This window comes from Lithobates pipiens, unplaced genomic scaffold (assembly GCF_037356315.1).
Source record: "Lithobates pipiens isolate NorthernLeopardFrog02 unplaced genomic scaffold, aLitPip1_a1.2 Scaffold_28, whole genome shotgun sequence".
Taxonomy (NCBI): Eukaryota; Metazoa; Chordata; class Amphibia; order Anura; family Ranidae; genus Lithobates; species Lithobates pipiens.
In genome coordinates this window covers 24,550,002-24,572,891 of record NW_027507789.1, presented here as the reverse complement: position 1 = coordinate 24,572,891, position 22,890 = coordinate 24,550,002, and the positions used below count along the sequence as shown (strand labels likewise).

The window sequence follows — 22,890 nt, the reverse complement described above, 5'->3', positions numbered from 1 at the left end:
GTTGTATTAGAGACTTTCTGGTGATTAGTAGTTCAAGGTGCCTGAGTTTCACTCTTGTCCTCTGTTCCCATACGAGACTGTGTTTGTTGGATGTTACACCTGCAAATAAAAACCTTTCTAAAGGACTTTTATGGTGTCAGCGTCCAAAGTTGTCGGGTACTAACCCTGGGAACCCCTAGACGTGGAAGAACAAGCCAAGCGGAGGTAATCGGTAAGCCCAAAAGCCCGGTAAGCCCAAAAGTCAAGACCGCCCTATCGAGGGTTATGGCTGTTACATATATATATATATATATATATATATATATATATATATATATATATATATATATATATATATACATATATATATATATATATATATATTAGAGCTGTGGAAATTAAAGAGTAATTCCTTGATTAATCGATTAATTTTTTTGATTGATCAAAATTCTTTTGATCAGTACTCGCCTCTCCTCTGGCTTCCGGGTCTTCAGGGAGTTCCGTCGGAGATCCGGTGACATCACGGACATCAACGTCACTGGGCCCCTCCCCCCTTCCCCAAGTGCCTCCGTCTGCTAACGAAGGGAAGGGGGGGAGGAGTCCGGTGATGTTGAAGTTCTGATTGAACGTAATGCGTACAGGGGGGGTTGGGAAATACGCATGATGTCACCCACTGCTGCCCTACAGAACTAACATGATTGTCGGCTTCACATGCTGTGTTTTTATCATCTTTATGTGAGTAGTTTGTGTTTGAACACAAAAATGAAATCTTATACTTAAGCGGTGAGCACTTAGATCTTTTCTTTCTACCCATGACCCGGCGTCCTTGCTGAGATCTAAGGAGATGTGAAAGAAGTTTATGGTCGGTGTTAACCCTTTTGATACCCGCTTGCATGACCACCTGTTTGCACAAGAGTCCATGCCATAAGGTGAGAGTGATTAGTTAGACCGGAGGTGGAGGGATTGTCACGCTACTGTGGGGAAAAAAATTACTTACATCAGTGCTACAGTTTGAATTTAAAATGTATTTGTGTGAACTGTGAAGTTAAGTCATGGATTGTGGAAACTAACCAGTCTTGGCTGATTGTATATAGTGTATACAACATTTACCACTGACTAATGCAATGCAAGGAGATCAGCTAAAAGTAGTTGGATCTGTATGAAAAATCGATGAATCGAACACAAAAATTTTAATCAATCAGTAACAGCCCTAATATATATTTATACAACCCTCACATTTTTGTAAATATTTTATTCTATATTTTCATGTGACAACACTGAAGAAATTACACTTTGCTACAATGTAAAGTAGTGAGTGTACAGCTTGTATAATAGTGTAAATTTGCTGTCCCCTCAAAAACCTCAACACACAGCCATTAATTTCTAAACCTCTGGGAACAAAAGTGAGTACACCCCTAAGTGAAAATTTACAAATTGGGCCCAATTAGCCATTTTCCCTCCCTGGTGTCATGTGACTCATTAGTGTTAAAAGGTCTCAGGTGTGAATGGGGAGCAGGTGTGTTAAATTTGGTGTTTATCGCTCTCACTCTCTCTTACTGGTCACTGGAAGTTCAACATGGCACCTCATGGCAAAGAACTCTTTGAAGATCTGAAAAAAAAGAATTGTTGCTCTACATAAAGATGGCCTAGGCCAGTGATGGCAAACCTTGGCACCCCAGATGTTTTGGAACTAGATTTCCCATGATGCTCAACTACACTGCATGAGCATCATGGGAAATGTAGTTCCAAAACATCTGGGGTGCCAAGGTTCACCATCCCTAGCCTAGGCTATAAGAAGATTGTCAAGACCCTGAAACTGAGCTGCCGCATGGTGGCCAAGACCATACAGCAGTTTAACAGGACAGGTTCCACTCAGAACAGGCCTCGCCATGGTCGACCAAAGAAGTTGAGTGCACATGCTCAACGTCATAACCAGAGGTTGTCTTTAGGAAATGGACATATGAGAGCCGCCAGCATTTCTGCATAGGTTGAATGGGGTGGAGGGTCAGCCTGTCAGTGCTCAGACTATATGCCGCACACTGAATCAAATTGGTCTTTCTCAAAACATGGATGGTTTGAGAAAGACTCCAATAGGAGTTCCGAAGTCTCAAACCAGTGATGGTTTGAGAAAGGAACCAATAGGAGTTCAGAAACGCTACATTGGATGGAAGCCGTCCACCAGAAGAGCCGCTTGTGACAGCCAACAGCGTGTAGTCAGTGAGGAAACCAAGTCCAATGTTTCAGTAGGTGAGGAGAGCCAATGTGGGACACAAGGCAGGATGTAATGTCACCACTTGGGGGCACGCTGATTGCTATGGTGACACATTTTAGAACTCCTATTGGTTCCTTTGTCTAACCATTGATGGTTTGAGATAGGAACCAATAGGAGTTCCAAAGTATAAAACTATTGATGGTTTGAGAAAGGAATCAATAGGAGTTTAGAAACGCTACATTGGATTAAAGCCGTCCACCAGAAGAGCCGCTTGTGACAGCCAACAGCGTGTAGTCAGTGAGGAAACCAAGTCCAATGTTCCAGGAAGTGAAGAGAGTCAATGTGGGACACAAGGCATGATGTAATGTCACCACTTGGGGTGTGCCGATTGCTATGGTGACACGTTTCAGAACTCCTATTGGTTCCTTTCTCAAATCATTGATTGGTTCCTTTGTCAAACCATTGATGGTTTCAGATACTAACCAATAGGAGTTCCAAAGTATAAAACCATTGATGGTTTGAGAAAGGAACCAATAGGAGTTCAGAAACACTACATTGGATTGAAGCCATCCACCAGAAGAGCCGCTTGTGACAGCCAACAGCGTGTAGTCAGTTATGTAGTTGTTATGGTGACGTGTTTCTGAACTCCTATTGGTTTCTTTCTCAAACCATGGTTTGAGAAAGAAACCAATAGGAGTTCCGAAGTCTCAAACTATTGATGGTTTGAGAAAGGAACCAATAAGTGTTCCGAAAGACGTTATCATAACAACCAGCCCGCTCCAGGTGTGATGTCACATACTGCCTTGTGTCCCACAGTCACTCTCCTCACCTCCTGGAACATAAGACTTGGTTTACTCGCTGACTACATGCGGTTTGCTGTGGCAAGCAGCTCTTCTGGTGGATAGCTTCCATCCAATGTGGCATGGCTGCAGATAAGCTCTCTGATTTTGCATTTGGCTTTTTAATCGTAATAAACCCATTGATGCTACACTTAGCTGGTGCCCCCTTGTCTTCCTCTTTTGTAATACTGGGAGCCCAGCCTGCTTGATGACACCCCCATAGAGGGTGTATAAAAGACAGACTTGGTTAATACTTAACCTAACCCCTAAACAGAACCCTTAAAAATGAATATCCCCACTTAAGCCCTATTTTTCTGTATACACGTCTTATCTCACACAAGCAGCATCATGTAAACAAAACAGTGTCCCCCAAAACAGTTTTGACTGTTTTTATTCTAACAGTAATGTAGCTACAAAAATAAAAAAAAAATAACTAATCAAGATGTTATTTCTCACTATCAAACTATAAATCGCTACTGACTGTGCGTTTATGTACCTTTTATAGCTATAGATCTACAGACAGACAGCACCAGCGGCACTATACTGTCTGAACCTGTGTGCAAATCCCCATACAGATTCATTTACTTATCAACACATATATTACAAAGAAATTATTCTCTCATAAACCTATAACAAGGCGTCTGAGGATTCCTGTTCCTGCGCCTACAGCGGAGGAGCAGCAGAGGGTTAAGCGGTAATAATAAATTATCACAGATGTTTTTTTTTTTGTTTTTTTTTTACCTTTTTAGATATGATTATTTAATTTTAACAAGGTAAGTAATAAGTGCCAGGAGCCACACAGAGATAAGGTGTTTGCAGGCTGCATTCCACGCGGTGACTCTGGCAGTGACACTGACCTTGAAGAAGGTGACTGCTGATAATAGGTACACACACATACACAAACAGGAACGGGCATGGGTGGTCATTACTCCTTTCTGTGCACAGGAGTCAACATTCATACATCCTCTTCCTATGTATATAGGGTATTGTTCGTGTAACTTGGGAAAAGGGGAGGGGCTTAGCACAAAAAAAAATTGCTGAGAATTTGCGCTGGCAGATTACGACATATTAGTGAAACACTCGACTAAAACTTTAGTATCATAAAACCAATAAGCTCATTTCAAACCTTTTTTTGCATCACTCGAATACAGCGTGGAGCTCCCAAAGGCCCTTCCTTGGAGTCAAATATTTTTAACGCTTTTACCTCCACACCTGGATCTGATATGTACACCTGTATGAATACATTGACTTTAGCTCTGTTGGTCCCCTCGAGGCTACCATAAGAAAACGATAGGATTTTTTTATGTGTAAAAAAAAATTTGCTGGGCAGACGTCTTCTGCATTCACACAGGTGTGATCATCACCTTATTGCTTATAATATGATTATGTCCTATGTTCGTCAGCTCCATCTAGTGGTCATAAAGCTTTTTTTTTATGTCTTCTTTTGGAAAAATACCACATTATGGCCACTAGGTGGAGCTGACAATCAAAGGAGATAATCATAATATAGACATCAAGGCAGGCCATACATGGTGCAAATTTCTTTGCTGCACCCCTTAGTCTAGCCCTGAACACCAAACTTAGTGGTCTAAGTATTAAAAATTTGCTGCATGCGTGTCTTCAGCATTCGCATAGGCACAATGAAATATCCACTTAGGCCGGTCATACATGGTTCGAATCTCGGCCAGTTCAGCAGGAACTGGCCAAGATTCAAACCATTATTGGACAAACTAAATGTACCAAGTTTTTTTTTTATTAAATACTTTTATTAAATTTCTTAACAAACGAAACAAAACACTACAAGACATCATACACACTGAACCCAAAGTATAATAATACAATTTCAAAATCCAGTATATTAGTTATTAATCCAAAAAAGGAAGAAGAAAAAAAAAAGGAGAAAATGATTTTTAAAATAAACATTAGTTCCTTCTTTCCCCAATGACCCCAAACATTTCTCATATAGGAACACCCATTATAAACAATGGCCCCCATGGGCATTCGATGCTGTATATGTACCAAGTTGATCGATCAATCAACTTGGGTATAACCAGCCTGCCTGATTCTCAGGCAGTGTTGACTGGGGAATCAGCAGTTGTCTTCTCCGGGTGGGAGGAGGAAGCCATTCACGGTTGGAGAAGACAATTGCTGATTCTCCAGTCAACACGACCTGAGAATCAGGCAGGCTGGTTGTACCCAAGTTGATTGATCGATCAACTTGGTACATTCAGTCTGCCCATTAATGGTTTGAATCTTGTCCGGTTCCTGCTGAACTGACTGAGATTAGAACCATATATGTCCGGCCTAAGGTGATATTTTGTTGTTTCTCTGCGAATGCTGAAGATACACATGCAGCATTTTTTTTTATACTTAGACCACTAAGTTTGGTGTTCAGGGCCAGGCTAAAGCCTCATACAACACGATCGGATTTTCCGCAGTGACAGACTTTTGTCCGAAGGGCGTGTGCCGCGAACTTGTCTTGCTTACAAGCGATACACAATTGCCGGCCAACAAACATGAATGTAGTGAAGTACTACGAGGAAGTAGGATGCCCAGTGTTTTGTAGGCTCTGATGATGACACTCAGCTAGAGGAAGGCAGTAGCGTGAATGCAGAGAGAGGGGATGCTCAAGAAGGACAGCAATCTGGCAGTCATGTTCCACAAGCTGCAGCATATTGCCAGGTTTGCTACAGCGATGAAGAGGGAGGGGATGATGAGGGCACTGACTCCACGTGGGTGCCTGGTAGGAGAGAGGAGGAGGAGGAGGAGGCACATGTCCAACGAGGCTGGATGCCCTCCGGGGGCCTGCTTAGGGGCAGCACACCGACTGAATCACACCACAGAGCTCCGCCTGTGCAGGGCGCTGCCTCTGCGCGTTATTCTAAAAGTTCTTTGGTGTGGGCCTTTTTTGAGACGAGTGCATCAGATCGCACCGCTGCTATTTGCAACATATGTCTCAAGCGTATCTCGCGTGGCCAAAACATCAGCCGCTTGGGCACCACATGCTTGACCAGACATATGTTGACCTGCCATGCAGCTCGTTGGCAAGCATACCTCAAAGACCCACACCAAAGAACAAAGTGGACCTCTCCTTGCTCCTCATCAGCTGGCATCTCCAACCCCACTAGACCTTCAGTCCTCTCTGAAACCTGCTCTGAGAGGAATGAAGGTGTAGAATTAGGTGTGTCACAGCCAAGTGCTTCCGGGAACTCTGCTAGTGGTACATCCACGTCCGATTATAGCAGGCAAATGTCCCTGCCCCAGCTGCTGGACCGGCGAAAGAAGTTCACTCCCAGCCATCCACATGCCCAGCGGTTGAATGCTAGCTTGGCTAAATTGCTAGCACTTCAACTGCTGCCTTTTCAGTTGGTAGACTCGGACCCCTTCCGTGAGTTTGTACAATGTGCGGTTCCTCAGTGGCAGGTCCCCAAATGCCACTTTTTCTCACGGAAGGCGATTCCGGCTCTCTACTGGCATGTGGAAGGCAATGTCTTTGCCTCGCTGGACAGGGCAGTCAGCGGTAAGGTGCATATTACCGCTGACTCATGGTCCAGCAGGCATGGACAGGGACATTACCTGTCTTTCACAGCCCATTGGGTCACTCTTCTGGCAGCTGGGAAGGATGCAGGACAAGGTGCAGTAGTGTTGGAGGTTGTTCCGCCACCACGCCTCCAAAATGCTACTATTGGTTGTGACACACCTCTCTCCTCCACCCCCTCCTCTTCTTCTTCCTCCATGGCCTCTTCCAGTGCTCTGTCCTCAGAACCAGCGGTGCTCCGTAGGCGTTCCAGGGGCTACGCAAGTACGCAGGCAAAATGATGCCATGCCATGCTTGCGCTGGTTTGTTTGGGGGACAGGAGCCACACTGGGGCGGATGTTTTGTCAGCTCTGCAGAGGCAGGCCGAGAGGTGGTTGACGCCACGCCAGCTTAAGCCAGGAATGGTGGTTTGCGACAATGGCACCAACCTCCTCTCCGCCCTCCGACAGGGACAACTGACCCATGTGCCCTGTGTAGCTCACGTCCTTAACCTGGTGGTGCAGCGGTTCTTGGGCAGGTACCCCGGCTTACAGGATGTCCTGAAGCAGGCCAGGAAAGTCTGTGTGCATTTCCGCCGATCATTTAATGCCTGTGCTCGGCTGGCTGAGCTCCAAAAGGAGTTGAACCTGCCCAAGAACCGCCTTATATGTGACATGCCCACCAGGTGGAACTCAACGTTGGCCATGCTGCAGCGGCTGCACACTCAATGAGTACCTGTGCGACTACGGCACCAGGACAGGGTCAGGGGAGCTTGGTTTTTTCTCACCACGCCAGTGGGGCATGATCAGGGATGCATGCACTGTCCTGTCACTGTTTGAGGAGGCCACAAGGATGGTGAGCAGTGACAGTGCATGCATCAGTGACACTGTACCTCTTGTCCACCTCTTGGAGCATACGCTGCGTGGAATAATGGACAGGGCACTTGAGGCAGAACAGAGGCAGGAAGAGGAGGACTTCCTTGCCTCTCAAGGCCCCCTTTATCCAGACAGTGTTCCTGCTGTGCCACCCATCACACAGGAAGAGGATGAGGAGGAGGAAGAGGAGGAGGAGGAGGATGATTGTGTCAGCATGGAGGTGGAGGCTGGCACTCATCATCAGCAGCAGCCTTGTAGGGATGATTTACAGTCCCAAGAAACACGTGGACTTGTACGTGGCTGGGAGGAGGTAGCTGCGGATCATGTTGTCCTTAGTGACCCAGAGGACTCCGGACCGAATGCCTCAGCTAACCTATGCTGCATGGCCTCCCTGATCCTGCAAAGCCTGCGGAAGGATCCTCGTATTCTTCGGATCAAGGAGAGGGACCATTACTGGCTGGCCACTCTCCTTGATCCACGGTACAAGGGTAAGGTTGCCAACCTTATCTTGCCATCGCAGAGGGAGCAGAGGATGAGACATCTCCGGGAGGCGTTGCAGAAAGGTCTGTGCAACGCGTTCCCAGAGACTGGGAGGTTACAAACTCCTGGTCCTGGACAACGTGTTGCTGAGGCATCGGTCAGAAGGAGCGCTGGAGAAGATGGCCGTCTGACTGATGCTTTCAGACAATTTTTTAGTCCGCAGCCCCAAGGTATGATCGGTTCCAGCAACCATCGCCAGCGTCTGATTTACATGTTGCAGGAATACCTAGGGGCAAGGTCAGACTTGGACACCTTTCCCACCGAAAATCCTCTGGCTTACTGGGTCTTGAGGATGGATCACTCGCCAGAGCTTGCACAGTATGCAATTGAGCTACTGGCCTGTCCTGCATCCAGCGTTCTTTCGGAACGCACCTTCAGTGCTGCTGGTGGCTTTGTTACCGATCACAGGGTGCGCCTGTCCACCGAATCAGTTGATCGACTGACCTTCATCAAGATGAATCAGTCTTGGATCACCCACAGCTACCAAGCACCTGAAGCTGATGTAAGCAAATAATTTTTTTTGAAATATCACATCCCTTCAAGACTGCCTATGCTGATGCTGAGTGACTGTCCTGTTATGTTGATTGTCTATCCTCTTCCTCCTCCGCTGATATGTTGGAAGAACATTTCTGGTTCTGGGTGATGCCATCAGCCCAATTTTTCTGCCCCTGTTTAACAGGGGCGTTTAATTAAAATTTTTGATGCAATGCTTTGCAGCAGGGCTAATTCCTGCAAAAAAATTAGAGTATATGGGAGAGGTTGCAGTGTCGTGGCACCAGCACCAGTGCCTAAGGCCCAATTTTTCTACCCCTGTTTAACAGGGGCGTTTAAGTACAATTTTTGATGCAATGCTTTGCAGCAGGGCTAATTCCTGCAATAAAACTAGAGTATATGGGAGAGGTTGCGTTGTGGTGGCACCAGCACCAGTGCCTAAGGCCCAATTTTTCTGCCCCTGTTTAACAGGGGCGTTTAATTACAATTTTTGATGCAATGCTTTGCAGCAGGGCTAATTCCTGCAATAAAACTAGAGTATATGGGAGAGGTTGCAGTGTCGTGGCACCAGCACCAGTGCCTAAGGCCCAATTTTTCTGCCCCTGTTTAACAGGGACATGTAATTACAATTCTTGATATAATATTTCACAGGAGGGCCCGTTCCTGTGCCCACCCAGAGTAACTGTGAGGACTTATAGTGTTGTGGCACCAGCACCACAACCACCAAAGGTCAATTTTTCTACCACTGTTCAACAATGGCATGTAATTACAATTCTTGATATAATCGTTCACAGCAGGGCGCTCCAGCGCCCACCAAGAGTCACTTTGAGGGCTTACAATGTTGTGGCAAAACCAACACCTTGTTCCGCCATTTCTGCAGAGCATATAGGGCAGGCCCCCTACTTTCAAACATCCAACTTACAAACATCTCCTACTTGCAAACGGAAGGAGACAACAGCAAGTGAGATGAAAAAAGATGGACGACAAAACAAATTATACAGGGGTGATAACCCTTCCCTATGTTTTCCAAAAAGCTTAAAAATAGTTTTTTTGACTGGAGCTACACTTTAAAAATGTACCAGTTGAAAATTACAAACAGATTCAACTTAACACAACAAACCTACACAGTCCCTGTCTTGTTTGCACTGCCTGTATACTGCTGTTCTGAGTATATAGGGCCTGGGGGCCACACGCATTTCCTTTTTTTAATATGGGTACTGGGTTCTCTTAATATGCGTACAAGACCCAAAGGGGCTGGTAATGGGCAGGGAGGGCTACCCATTGTTCTCAATGATTTTCAACCATATTGCAGGAACCAGATATAACATTAAAACCGCAAGCAGTTTTAAATGATGTTATTTCCGTTTAATGTCATTTTGTGCAGGGACTGTTCTAAACACGGGAAACACGTGGCACTTCACAGGCATACTACAGACACCCCCCAGGCACCATATTTAAAGGAATATTTCACTTTTTTTTTTTCACTTTAATCGTCATGAAAATCAGTGCTCCCGCCAAAACAGCCATTTTTAAAAACATTTTAGGCATTGACCCATGTCCCCTGGGGCAGGAGCCAGGTCCCCAAACCCTTTTTAGGACAGCATCTTGCATATTAGCCGTTAAAATTAGCACTTTTAATTTCGAACGTTCGAGTCCCATAGACTTCAATGGGGTTCTAAAGTTCGTACGAATTTGGAGTCCGTTTCGAACGTTCTGGTGCGAACGAACCTGGGGGTGTTCGGCTCATCCCTAACCTACAGGTAAGCCTAGATTAAGGCTTACCTGTAGGTCCAAGAAATATCTCCTAAACCTATACAGTTTAGGAGATATTTGCCCGAAGACAGGCATCGCTGTCTACGGCGCATGCGCTGTAGACAGCGGCGCGCAGGCGCACTGAGCGTGGCATCATCAATGACGAAGATGCCGCACGTGTCGGCTCCAGTGCGCATGCCTGGGAGTGACGTCATCGCGGCTTCGTCGAATGACAGCGCTGGAGCTGCGAGGCCCCACCGAGAAGATGGATGCGCCGGACTACAGGGGACAGCGGTAACTTCGCTGGCTCCTGTGTCAGGTAAGTGACACATAATGGGCTACTATGCGATGCATAGTAGTCCATTATGCTTTGCCTTTGCAGGGAATGAAAGAGGAAGTAAACCCATTAGGGTTTACTTCCTCTTTAATGACACCCCAACGAACCTTACAAATGGATGTGCATTTACAGCTCACCACGATACATAGTAAAGTATTGCTGTGCATTGTGGTGGCTTGTGTTATAGTATATGTGTTTTGGAGTGTTAGGAAGCCTATTCAAATAAATGGCATACCTTTACGTATTGTAGAAAAAATTATCCGCACTCAGGTTGTTGCTCTTAAAATTTCTTAATTTTATTGATTAACCACAGTGAACAAACGCAGATTAAGTCAGTTAACGTGTTTCAGCCTATAAGGCCTTAGTCATAAATGGGTTATGACTAAGGCCTTATAGGCTGAAACGCGTCAACTGACTTGGTCTACATTTGTTCACTGTGGCTATTCAATAAAATGAAGAATTTTTAAAAGCAACAACCGGAATGCAGATAATTTTTTCTACATTACTCTACTCAGCCAGCGACTGTGGATCAAGCACCTGGGAGCTTTGCTATCTATGTGGTGTATGGGTAGTAGCACTGACTTTTCTGTTTATACTTTATACCTTTATGTAACACATTAACATTCAAAATAACGTGCATGCACTAAGGCATTTCATGAATATGAACCCAGCCTACACCTTCCAGGCTACATCTTGAACTAAAATATCACTTAAGTTATGATGAAGCCGAAAAAGCCTGGGGCTGACGATGCTCTTTGAATTGCAAAACAATTGACTCAAGTCCCAAAATAAAAGCTAAAACTTTTTTCTTTCACTTTGAACACTTTGAACAATGTAGGGTAAAGTTAAAGCCAATTAGGGAGATTTCCCTTCACTTCCTGTCCTGGAGACTCAACAAGAAGTGAGAAGACATCTTCCCCATATGTGGGTGTCAGCTTCCTGAACCTATGGCAGCGAGGAACTTGGCCTGTGGTAGCGGAGCATAGATCACAGTGGGACAACGCTGACTATGCTGCGTGGGTGAGTATGTAAATTGAGGATAATCCACCACTAGGCATCTTCATGGGCCCATTCACACCACAACATTGTGCACTTCAACAAACCTTGAATGGGCTGTGAACGTACCTCAATGCACAAAAAAATAAGTCTTGCTCTGTTTTTGAAAACACATTGCACAGAGGGGTATATGATATGTTACCAAAAGTATTGGGACACCTGCTTTTACACGCACATGAACTTTAGTGGCATCCCAGTCTTAGTCCTTAGGGTTCAATGTTGCGTTGGCCCACCCTTTGCAGCTATAACAGCTTCAATTCTTCTGGGAAGGCTGTCCACAAGGTTTAGGGGGTGTGTCTATGGGAATGTTTGACCATTCTTCCAGAAGCTCATTTGTAAAGTCAGGCACTGATGTTGGACAAGAAGGCCTGGGTCGCAGTCTCTGCTCTAATTCATCCTAAAGGTACTCTATCAGGTTGAGGTGCAGGCCAAGTTCCTCCACCCTAAACTCGCTCATCCATGTCTTTATGGACATTGCTTTGTGCACTGGTCCAAATCATTTGTTGGAGGGGGATTATGGTGTGGGGGTTGTTTTTCAGGGGTTGGGCTTGGCCCCTTAGTTCCAGTGAAATCTTAATGGCGTCAGCATACCAAGACATTTTGGACAATTCCATGCTCCCAACTTTGTGGGAACAGTTTGGGGATGGCCCCTTCCTGTTCCAACATGACTGCATAAACAAGGTCCATAAAGACACAGATGAGCGAGTTTGGGGTGGAGGAACTTGTCTGGCCTGCACAGAGTCCTGACCTCAACCCGATAGAATACCATTAGGATGAAGTATTGCGCAGACTGAGAGCCAGACCTTCCTGTCCACATCAGTGCCTGACCTCACAAATGCACTTCTGGAAGAATGGTCAAACATTCCCATAGACACACTCCTAAACCTTGTGGACAGCCTTCCCAGAAGAGTTGAAGCTGTTATAGCTGCAAAGGGTGGGCCAAGCCAATATTGAACCCTACGGACTAAGACTTATGAGCACCAGATATAACATGATGTATTACGGTAAATCACGGTAATGTACTATATATGGGTGTTGCTGTATATGAACATTCATTGTTACCCCATCCCGACATATACTATATTACCAAAAGTATTGGGACGTCTGCCTTTACACGCACATGAACTTTAATGGCCTACACAAGCCTCCAACCCTGAGACTAGTCTAGAAAACACAGAAAATCTGTCAGCTCCACTATGGGCAGAGAACGGCCCAGGGACTGCGATCAGTAATTGATGATATTAACGTACAGTATAATTTTCTGTACCTGAGTCAGCCAGTTCGAGAAATCAACACGTCAAACCAGATCTGTACACTTGGTGTGCTTTATTAAATTTCCTCTTCAGCCCGTGACTAATCAAAATGTTGATGTAATGAAAGTGATACAGATTTCAGGCGAGAACGCATTTAATTAAATACTCCGCCCTGGGATTTTTCCTATTGTGTACTGTACTGCCTCCACACCCCATACGCAGACCCCTTGCAGTTCCTGTCCTACCGGCATGGCTGAGCTTCCCGCATAGAGTTTGACACATTCCTCGATACCAAGAATCCTACATTCCATAGATAACTATGTACAACCTACAAACCTCAAGGCATAAAAGGGGAGCTGCTGCTGATTGCAACCAGATTCCAAGATCAAATTCTATAGAGCAAGATATAAAATAGTGATTGGTTTCAAGACGATGGATGGAGGCACACCAGCATTACAGGGTCATTTTTTTACTGAATCCATAAAGCAAGGTACATAGGAAATCTCCTATCCCAGGGGTATTGAATTAACATTCAAGAAGGTCTGGACTGTATCATTTTTTATTGAACAGAGGTCTGAATCTTATGTTTTAATGGGGTACATATGATAGATATATATATTCTGTTTTATAGAAGAGTGCCCCCTTACCACAGGTGTCCCCATCACAATGCACTCTGACATCAGGTGTCCTCATCACAGTGCCCCCTTACATCAGGGGTCTCCATCACAGCGCCCCCTTAAATCAGGAATCTCAATCACAGTGCCCCCTTACATCAGGTGTCCCCATCACAGTGCACTCTGACATCAGGTGTCCTCATCACAGTGCCCCCTTACATCAGGTGTCCTCATCACAGTGCCCCCTTACATCAGGTGTCTCCATCACAGTGCCCCTTACATCAGGTGTCTCCATCACAGTGTCCCCTTACATCAGGTGTCCTCATCACAGTGCCCCTTAACATCAGGAATCCCCATCACAGTGCCCCCTTACATCAGAAATTCCCATCACAGTGCCCCCTTACATCAGGAATCTCCATCACAGTGCCCCCTTACATCAGGTGTCCCCACCAGAGTGCCCCCTTAAATCAGGAATCCCCATCACAGTGCCCCCTTACATCAGGAATCTCCATCAGGTGTCCCCACCAAAGTACCCCCTTACATCAGGAATCTCCATCACAGTGCCCCCTTACATCAGGAATCCCCATCACAGTGCCCCCTTACATCAGGAATCTCCATCAGAGTGCCCCCTTACATCAGGTGTCCCCACCAGAGTGCCCCCTTACATCAGGAATCTCCATCACAGTGCCCCCTTACATCAGGTGTCCCCACCAGAGTAGCCCCTTACATCCGGAATACCCATCACAGTGCCCCCTTACATCAGGAATCCCCTTCACAGTGCCCCCTTACATCAGGAATCCCCACCAGAGTGTCCCCTTACATAAGGAATCCCCATCACAATGCCACCTTGCATCAGGTGTCCCCATCACATTGCCCCCTTACATTAGGTGTCCCCTTCACAGTTTCCCTTTACATCAGGAATCCCCATCACAATGCCACCTTACATCAGGCGTCCCCATCACAGTGCCCCCTTACATCAGGTGTCCCCACCAGAGTGCCCCCTTACATCAGGTGTCCCCAACACAGTGCCCCCTTACATCAGGTGTCCCCACCAGAGTGCCCCCTTACATCAGGTGTCCCCATCACAGTGCCCCCTTACATCCGGAATCCCCATCACAGTGCCCTCTTACATCAGCTGTCTCCATAGGAGTGCCCTTCTACATCAGGTACCCCTATCACAGTGCCCCCTTACATCACATGTCCTCATCAGAGTACTCCTTACATCAGGTGTCCCCATCACAGTGCCCCCTTACATCCGGAATCCCCATCACAGTGCCCTCTTACATCAGCTGTCTCCATAGGAGTGCCCTTCTACATCAGGTACCCCCATCAGAGTGCACCCTTAGATCACATGTCCTGATTAGAGTGCTCCCTTACATCAGGTGCCCAATCAGCATACCCCCATCAGAGTGCCCTCTTACATCAAGTGTCCCCATCATACCGTCCTCTTAAATCACATGTCCTCATTAGTGTGCCCCCTTACATCAGGCACCCTCGTCAGAGTGTCCTCTTACAACTGGTGCCCCCACCAGAGTGCCCTCTTACATCACTTGTCCCCATCAGAGTGCTCCCTCACATTAGATGTCCCCACCAGAGTGCCCCCTTACATCAGGTGTCTCCATCAGAGTACCCTCTTACATCATGTGCCCCATCAGAGTGCCCCCCCACAGCAGGTGTCCCTATTATAGTACCCCTTTACCTCATATCTCTCCATTACAGAGCCCCCTTACATCTGCTGTGTCCAACAAAGTGCCCCTGTACCTTATAGCGCCAGGCAGGCAGAAGGTAGGAGCTGGCTAGGGTTACGTCAAAATCAAAAGAACTACCACCAGTCCTCAGATAAGCAAACTGGTAGTATTTAAGAGTAACTCTAAGTTGGTGTACTGAGAGACAACAGTGATCAGAGTGGGGGTATGTCTATGCTGGGAAGCTGTCATGAATATGACAGCTTCCTGCTCATGACCTATGGGTTGCTAGGATGCCAGCAGCTGCTAGCCTCTTAGCAACCAATGATGCATCTCAGGCCTCATTGAACTGCTGGGCGGGAGATTTCCCAGTCGACAGTTGAATGTAAACAAAAGGACAAAGACATGCTGCCTCACATCATTATGCAAATTTGATAATGACTATATTTGTATATGTATATGTGTAGCCAAACACCTTTTTGTTGGTTTTCAAAATAGTCTGCAAGGATTAGAATCTCTGCCTGGTTTTTACTGCTATACAGGGCTCTTTTAGAGATATTTTGCATCCGTACTTGTTATGATGACAATGGCTTTAACAGACAGGAAGTAAGAGAAAAAATGTCCAACAGGGACACCGACAGAAATAAAAAGTTGAAAGGGCTTCTAGCCTTCCCCTAGAAAGGTTTGAGCTGGACAGGCACTTTAAGCTGCTTTTTTGGAATTTTTTATATTTTTTTTTCTGGAATGCTAAGCCCAGTATTTTAAAATGTAGTATTTTTTTTTTTTTTTTTATAAAATGTATTTATTGAAAATACATTTTATTTATTTTAAATAATTTAGTTGATTTGTGATTTTGTCGCACAGACGTAGTACAATGAGTAACTAGCTAAAGTACTTTCCATAATGGTATCCTTCAAAATGATTTTATAATGTTGCTAACTAGGCTCAATGTATTTCAATTTACTCAACACTTGCAATCATTGGGCTAATTTTTCATTCTTTTTATGGTAATTTTTTTACTTATTTTTCTTCCCTTAAAATTGTGCATTTTAAAAATAGGCATTTCTGGTACAAAAATTAAAGTATTGAAATGCAGACCATAATATTCATTAGAATAATAAGCATTTCATATGGTTTTGTCAATCATCACAGTCCCCTAGACATTGTACTCTGAGCTGCTATAGCAAGTAACTTTCATAGTAGTACCTCCAAAATCATTTTAGCACGCTGCCAGCTTTCCACTATCTAATTCACCCATTTTTATTTATTTTTTTCAAGGGAATTTCAAAGATTAAAAAATAAAGTTTAATGAAGGGTTGAATTCAAATAAATGAATTCACCCCTTCATTAAACTTTATTTTTGAAGCTTTGAAATTCCTTTAAAAAAAAAATAGACTTTTATTTTATTATCCACAGCAAGCTTCAGGCATAGCACTATGAGTAGTCATCGCAAGTACCTTCCATGGGGATGTCCATCAAAATGTTTTTCTAATGTCACCCAAGAGGTTCAATGTATTTCAATTTAATCAACCCTTGCAATCATATGGCTAATTTCTTCACTCTTTTTACACTCATTTTTATTTTATTTTTTACCGTTAAAATGTATTTAAAAAAATTTGCATTTTATATAGTTTTGTCAACCAACACAGTCCATAGGCATAGCATCAAGAGTGGCCAGCCCAAGTAACAGTTGTAGTAGTGCCTCCCCAAATTATGTTACCATGTTGCCGGCTTTTCCCAGCTTCCCGGCTTTTCCCAATGTAAATTAATTCAACAACTTCAGTAAATTTTCCTTTTTTAACATTTGAAGTATTTTTGTTTTATTAGCAATCCTTAGACATATTACCATGAGTAGTTATCTCAAGTACCTTCCATAGGGTGGCCCATCAAAATGGTTTTCTAATGTCGCTCCAAGAGGTTCAATGTATTCCAATTTAATCAACCCTTGCAATCATATGGCTAATTTCTTCACTCTTTTTACACTAATTTTTATTTTATTTTTAAAATTTAAAATTTAGTATTTAAAAAATTAGCATTTTATATAGTTTTGTCAACCAACACAGTCCCTAGGCATAGCATCAAGAGTGGCTAGCCCAAGTAACATTTGTGGTAGTGCCTCCCCAAATTATGTCACCATGTTGCCGGCTTTTCCCAATGTAAATTAATTCAACAACTTCAGTAAATTTTCCTTTTTTAACATTTGAAGTATTTTTGTTTTATTAGCAATCCTTAGCCCTTGTACACACGGTCGGAGAATCCGTCGGAATGTGTCCTATCGGACCGCGTTGTCGGATATTCTGACTGTGTGTGGTCTGCATCGGACTGATTCCGTCGGAATATCCTTCGGACCCAATTTTCCAACTTGTTGGAAATATTTTCCGCCCAACTGGTTCGATCGGACATACTCCGATCATGTGTAGAGAATTTTGATCGGACCAAGTGCCACGCATGCTCAGATCAAATTCCTACATCAAAGCTATTGGCTACTAGCCTGAACGTAGTCCCATCGTAACGAAATTACGTCATCACGTTCTGAATGATCGGATTTTTCGACAACTTAGTCCGACTGTGTGTATGCAACAGTTTCGGACAAGATCCGACGGACAAAATCCGACGGATTTGGTTGTCGAAAATCTTCGACCGTGTGTACAGGGGCTTAGACATATTACCATGAGTAGTTATCTCAAGTACCTTCCATAGAGTGGCCCATCAAAATGGTTTTCTAATGTCGCTCCAAGAGGTTCAATGTATTCCAATTTAATCAACCCTTGCAATCATATGGCTAATTTCTTCACTCTTTTTACACAAATTTTTATTTTATTTTTTACCGTTAAAATTTAGTATTTAAAAAATTTGCATTTTATATCGTTTTGTTAACCAACACAGTCCCTAGGCATAGCATCAAGAGTGGCTAGCCCAAGTAACATTTGTGGTAGTGCCTCCCAAAATTATTTTACCATGTTGCCGGCTTTTCCCAATGTAAATTAATTCAACCCTTCAGTAAATTTTCCTTTTTTAACATTTGAAGTATTTTTATTTTATTAGCAATCCTTAGACATAGTACCGTGAGTAGTTATCTCAAGTACCTTCCATAGGGGTGCCCATCAAAATGTCTTTCTAATGTCGCCCCAAGAGGTTCAATGTATTCCAATTTAATCATATGGCTAATTTCTTCACTCTTTTTACACTAATTTTTATTTTATTTTTTACCGTTAAAATTAGGGGTGTCCCTCATAATGTTTTTAGGTACATACCTTTTTTACTTTTCCAATTTTGTTTAAAAAAAAATAAAAAATCTCATATAGTGTTATCACTTATCACAGTCCTTAGACAAAATACCATGTAGCTAGCCCAAGTGATTTTAACTGTCAACTATGGACTAATAATTAAGAAAAATTAGTAATCTTACCCTTCGATACTTTTTATTACGGAGAGCGGTTTCCTAAATCCATGACGTCTTCTTTAAAACCTTCAAAGTAAATTTGTCTGGTTAGGCTACATTTAGGATATGCTGGCCGGTATGTAGCTGTAGAATGAACAGAGTTTCCATTAGATCCAGAAGTGTTCCATTGTAGATCCCTCTGCCCAAATGTCAGTTTTTGGATGTCTCCACCCCCTGCGCCAATCTTGCTCTTCTCTGTGGGTTTGGAATATTTTTATGTAGCGACATACAGACCTCCTAATCGGCCTATATAGACTTGTCTAACTATTGTCAGTGTGCGATCGTCTACTACAGCTCCCGTCACTCACAGAATGAATATTTCTCTTAGGTATCCGGCTGACTTAAACTTGTTAAGCTGGTTAGGTCTGACTCAGAAGCCCCGCCCACTTTAACTCTAAATATTCTATGACTCTTGGGACGGCGGCTGGCCAATATCCTCAGTCCTCCTTGTTTGTCTAGTTTTTAAAGATTGTGTAAGCTTACTATGAGATACCAATATATACTGTAATATCTTACTATTTATTAAGATATAAAGATACCATACTATACTGCAATATCTTACTATTCATGACAGGTTAAAAAAAAAAAAAACCCTGAACCCCAGAGTAATACAGTGTAACTATGACACTACTACTCCGATGACAGTATGTAAAAAAAAAAAAAAATTGTAAAAAAAATGTAAAACATTGAATTAAACATATTATTATTTTTTTATTTTTTTTACATACTGTCATTAATCGCCCTAGCCCTCATTATTACCCCTCTAAAGCCCCCATACACAGTATCAGATTTTCTGCTGATTTTTGTCTTCAGATTTACCAAAACCATGTAGTGCAAGGGCCTGCATGATTGCATACACATTGAAACAAAGTTTTGACCTCATATTATATGTTTTTGGTAAATCTGGAGGAAAAAATCAGCAGTAGTGTGTATGGGGCTTAAGAGCCCTGCGAGGCACCATTGAAAAGCTTTCCAATGGAAACTACAATGTTCAAGTTTGTTTTTCTAATTTTAGTTCTCAAGCCCTGATTGATTGGGCAATACACACTGTCACTAATCAGTAATTCTGATCACCACCAATCCAATCATATGATGAGGTTGTAATGCACTGGTGACCGTATGTTAAAAAACAAAACAAAAAAAAACACAAAATGTTATTTAATTTCTTAATTTTTCAAAAAATTGGGACAAAAAAAATTCAACTTAAAAAAACTCACTGTGCCTCTTACTAAATACCTTGGATGTCTACTTTCCAAAAAGGGGTAATTTGGGCTGGGGGGTATTTGTAGTGTCCTGGCATTTTAGGGCCTCAAGAAATGAGATAAGCCATCAAGTACATCAGGACTGATCAATTTTCAAAGATATACCATAGTTTGTAGACCCTATAACTTTCCTACAGACTGAATAATATACAGTGATTTGGTTATTTTTAGGCCCCTTTCACACGGGGGCGGTGCGGGCGTCGGCGGTAAAGCGCCGCTATTTTTAGCGGTGCTTTACCGTCATTTTAGCGGTGGTCTGCGGACGCTAGAGTGAAAGGGACCGTTTTTTTCAGGCGCTATTTTTAGCGCTGTAGCGCCTGAAAACCACCCCAGTGTGAAAGGGGCCTTACCAAGAAATGTAGAATACATTATGGCCTAAATTTACGAAGAAAGATTATTTGTTTGCAAAATTTTATAACAGAAACTAAGAAAATTGTGGGGTTTTTTTTTTTTCAAAAAATGTTTGGTTTGTACAGTAAAAAAAAAAAAACAGTGGTAATTAAGTGTTGGTTCACACTGAGGCAGCGCGACTTGCAGCGCGACTGCCTCAGGCGACCTGGACACAACAGCTGCGGCGACTTTCAAAACGACTTCTCTATAGAAGTCAATGCAAGTCGCCTCAAGTCACCCCCAAAGTCGTACAGGAACCCTTTTCTAAGTTGGCGCAACTTGTGTAGCTCCGATTAGAACGATTCCATTATACAGAATGGGACGCGACTTGTCAGGCGGCTAAGTCACCTGATAAGTCGTCCCAGTGTGAACCGGCCCTAAAGGGGCTGTAAACCCTAATTTTTTTTTTTAATAAAAATAACAAACATGCCTATATTTACCTGTTCTGTGCAATAGTTTTGCACAGAGTAGCACTGATCCTCTTCTTCAGGGATCCCCGCCAGCGCTCCAGGCTCCTCCTCTTCATCGGGTGCCCCCCCTGGAAAGGCACTTTCCCTGGGGGCACTCGTGTGTCCTGCTGCTGCGTCCCTCCCAAAATCCATACCAGACCCTTATCTGAGCATGCAGCCCAGCAGGTTACCAATGAGAGGGGAAGACCGAGCCCCCACCCCCCTTGAACCATACCAGGCCACATGCCCTCAACATGTCAACATGGGGGGGGGGGATTTGGGGCAAGGGAGGCTCCCCCAAAGGACTTTGTCCCCATGTTGATGGAAACAAGAGCCTCTTCCCCACAACCCTAGGCTGTGGTTGTGGGGGTCCGTGGGCGGTATCCAGGGGTATCTCATAGACTAGGGGCAAGCCAAAGAGGCCAAGAGTCTTTTCAGATTATCAAGCTATAAAGACTTATCTTACAATTGGTTTATCTTATCAATTTATTTACCTTTAACCTGTAAAACTTGAGAAACTTGACATACTGGTCCAGTGGAGAAAAGAGCCTGGGGAGCCCATGGGGATAGCCTCCCTGTGCTCACCGGGGGAAGCAGGGAGAACTGCTAGATGTATATAGTTATATCATGAATGTTTATACTGATATTATGTTTATAAAGGTAAGTATACAAGTCAGGAGTTTTAACTAATATTAAAATAGCGGTTGCGTGTATTGTGGGTAAAAAAAGGATACTAGGTAACTGTAGGTATATAGTAGAGCACTCTATCTTTAGATCCCCAATTTTCAATGTCAATGTTAATGTTTTGGAAATTTTATATGTCTTTCATATTTAAAATTTTTAAATATTTGTCAACATCGATTTACAACTCTGCTAATATTATATTCTTAGGTTACTGCAATATTTCTATTATATTCGTGCTATTCTAAGGCCCCGACGAAGAGGGAGTTTCCTGCGAAACGTGTAGGTAATATTTTTTGATTCATTGCACCAGGATCTGCACATTCTGGACCCAATTAACAGTAACTGTATTTGTGTAACTATAATACATTTTTAATTCATAAATGAAAAATAAAAGTTTAAATACACATCTTTTAAATTTGTGGCATAAATCTTTATTCCAACCCTACAGAGGTACATACAATGTCCCACCCTACCTCACATTAACCCTAGATTTTATATCCTCTTTTTGGGACGGTACATATGTAGGGCTATATTTGTTCCACATCCACCCCCACCCCTTGGCAATATTATAGCAAAAAGTTAAAGATATTGTGTTTTTTTTCAAAATCGTCCTTTTTTTTATTTATAGTGCAAAAAATAAAAACCCTAGAGGTGATCATATACCACCAAAAGAAAGCTCTATTTGTGCGGAAAAAGGACGTCAAGTTTGTTTGGGTACAACGTAGCACGACTGCGCAATTGTCAGTTAAAGCGACTCAGTGCCGTATCACAAAACATGGCCTGGTCATTGAGCGGCCAAATCTTCCGAGGCTGAAGGGCGTCGCTTTTACTGACAATTGCGCGGTCGTGCAACGTTGTACCCAAACAAACTTGACGTCCTTTTTCCGCACAAATAGAGCTTTCTTTTGGTGGTATTTGATCACCTCTGCGCTTTTTATTTTTTGCGCTATAAACAAAAAAAGAGCGTAAATTTTGAAAAAAACACAATATTTTTTTTTTTTTACTATAATAAATATCCCCCAAAAATATATATATATATAAAAAAAAATTTCCTCAGTTTAGACTGATGTGTATTCTTCTACATATTTTTGGTAAAAAGAACCGCAATAAGCGTATATTGATTGGTTTGTGCAAAAGTTATAGGGGGTTATTTACTAAAGGCAAATCAGTCACTGTAGATCCGAGGGATTCATACAAGGAAAATAAAAAACAGTATTTTAGCTTGCACAGGATTGGATGATAAAATCAGCAGAGCTTCCCCTCATTTCAGATCTACCCCTTAGATTGAGAGCAACTGCACTTCCAAGTGCTCTTGCAGTGCAAAGTGGATTTGCCTTTCGTAAATAATCCCCTACAAAATATGTCATTTTTTTGGTCATTTTTATTATTATTATTTTTAATTTTTTTTACTGCGATTTTTATTGGGACTGCGACATTATGGCGGACAATTTTGACACATTTTTGGGACCATTGGCATTTTTACAGCGATCAGTGCTATGAAAATGCATTGAT

The 22,890-nt window shown here is 43.1% G+C and overlaps 1 protein-coding gene across 1 annotated transcript in view; it reads right to left on the bottom strand.

Moving 5' to 3' along the window:
* The window catches only part of EPN3 (epsin 3), a 63,346-nt gene extending 44,425 nt beyond the window's left edge, over positions 1 to 18,921 (bottom strand). The window contains exon 1 of the mRNA XM_077458916.1: positions 18,561 to 18,921. The gene's annotated coding sequence lies outside the window, so the exon portion shown is untranslated. The remainder of the gene's footprint in view (positions 1 to 18,560) is intronic.
* Between the last annotated feature and the right edge of the window lie 3,969 nt (positions 18,922 to 22,890).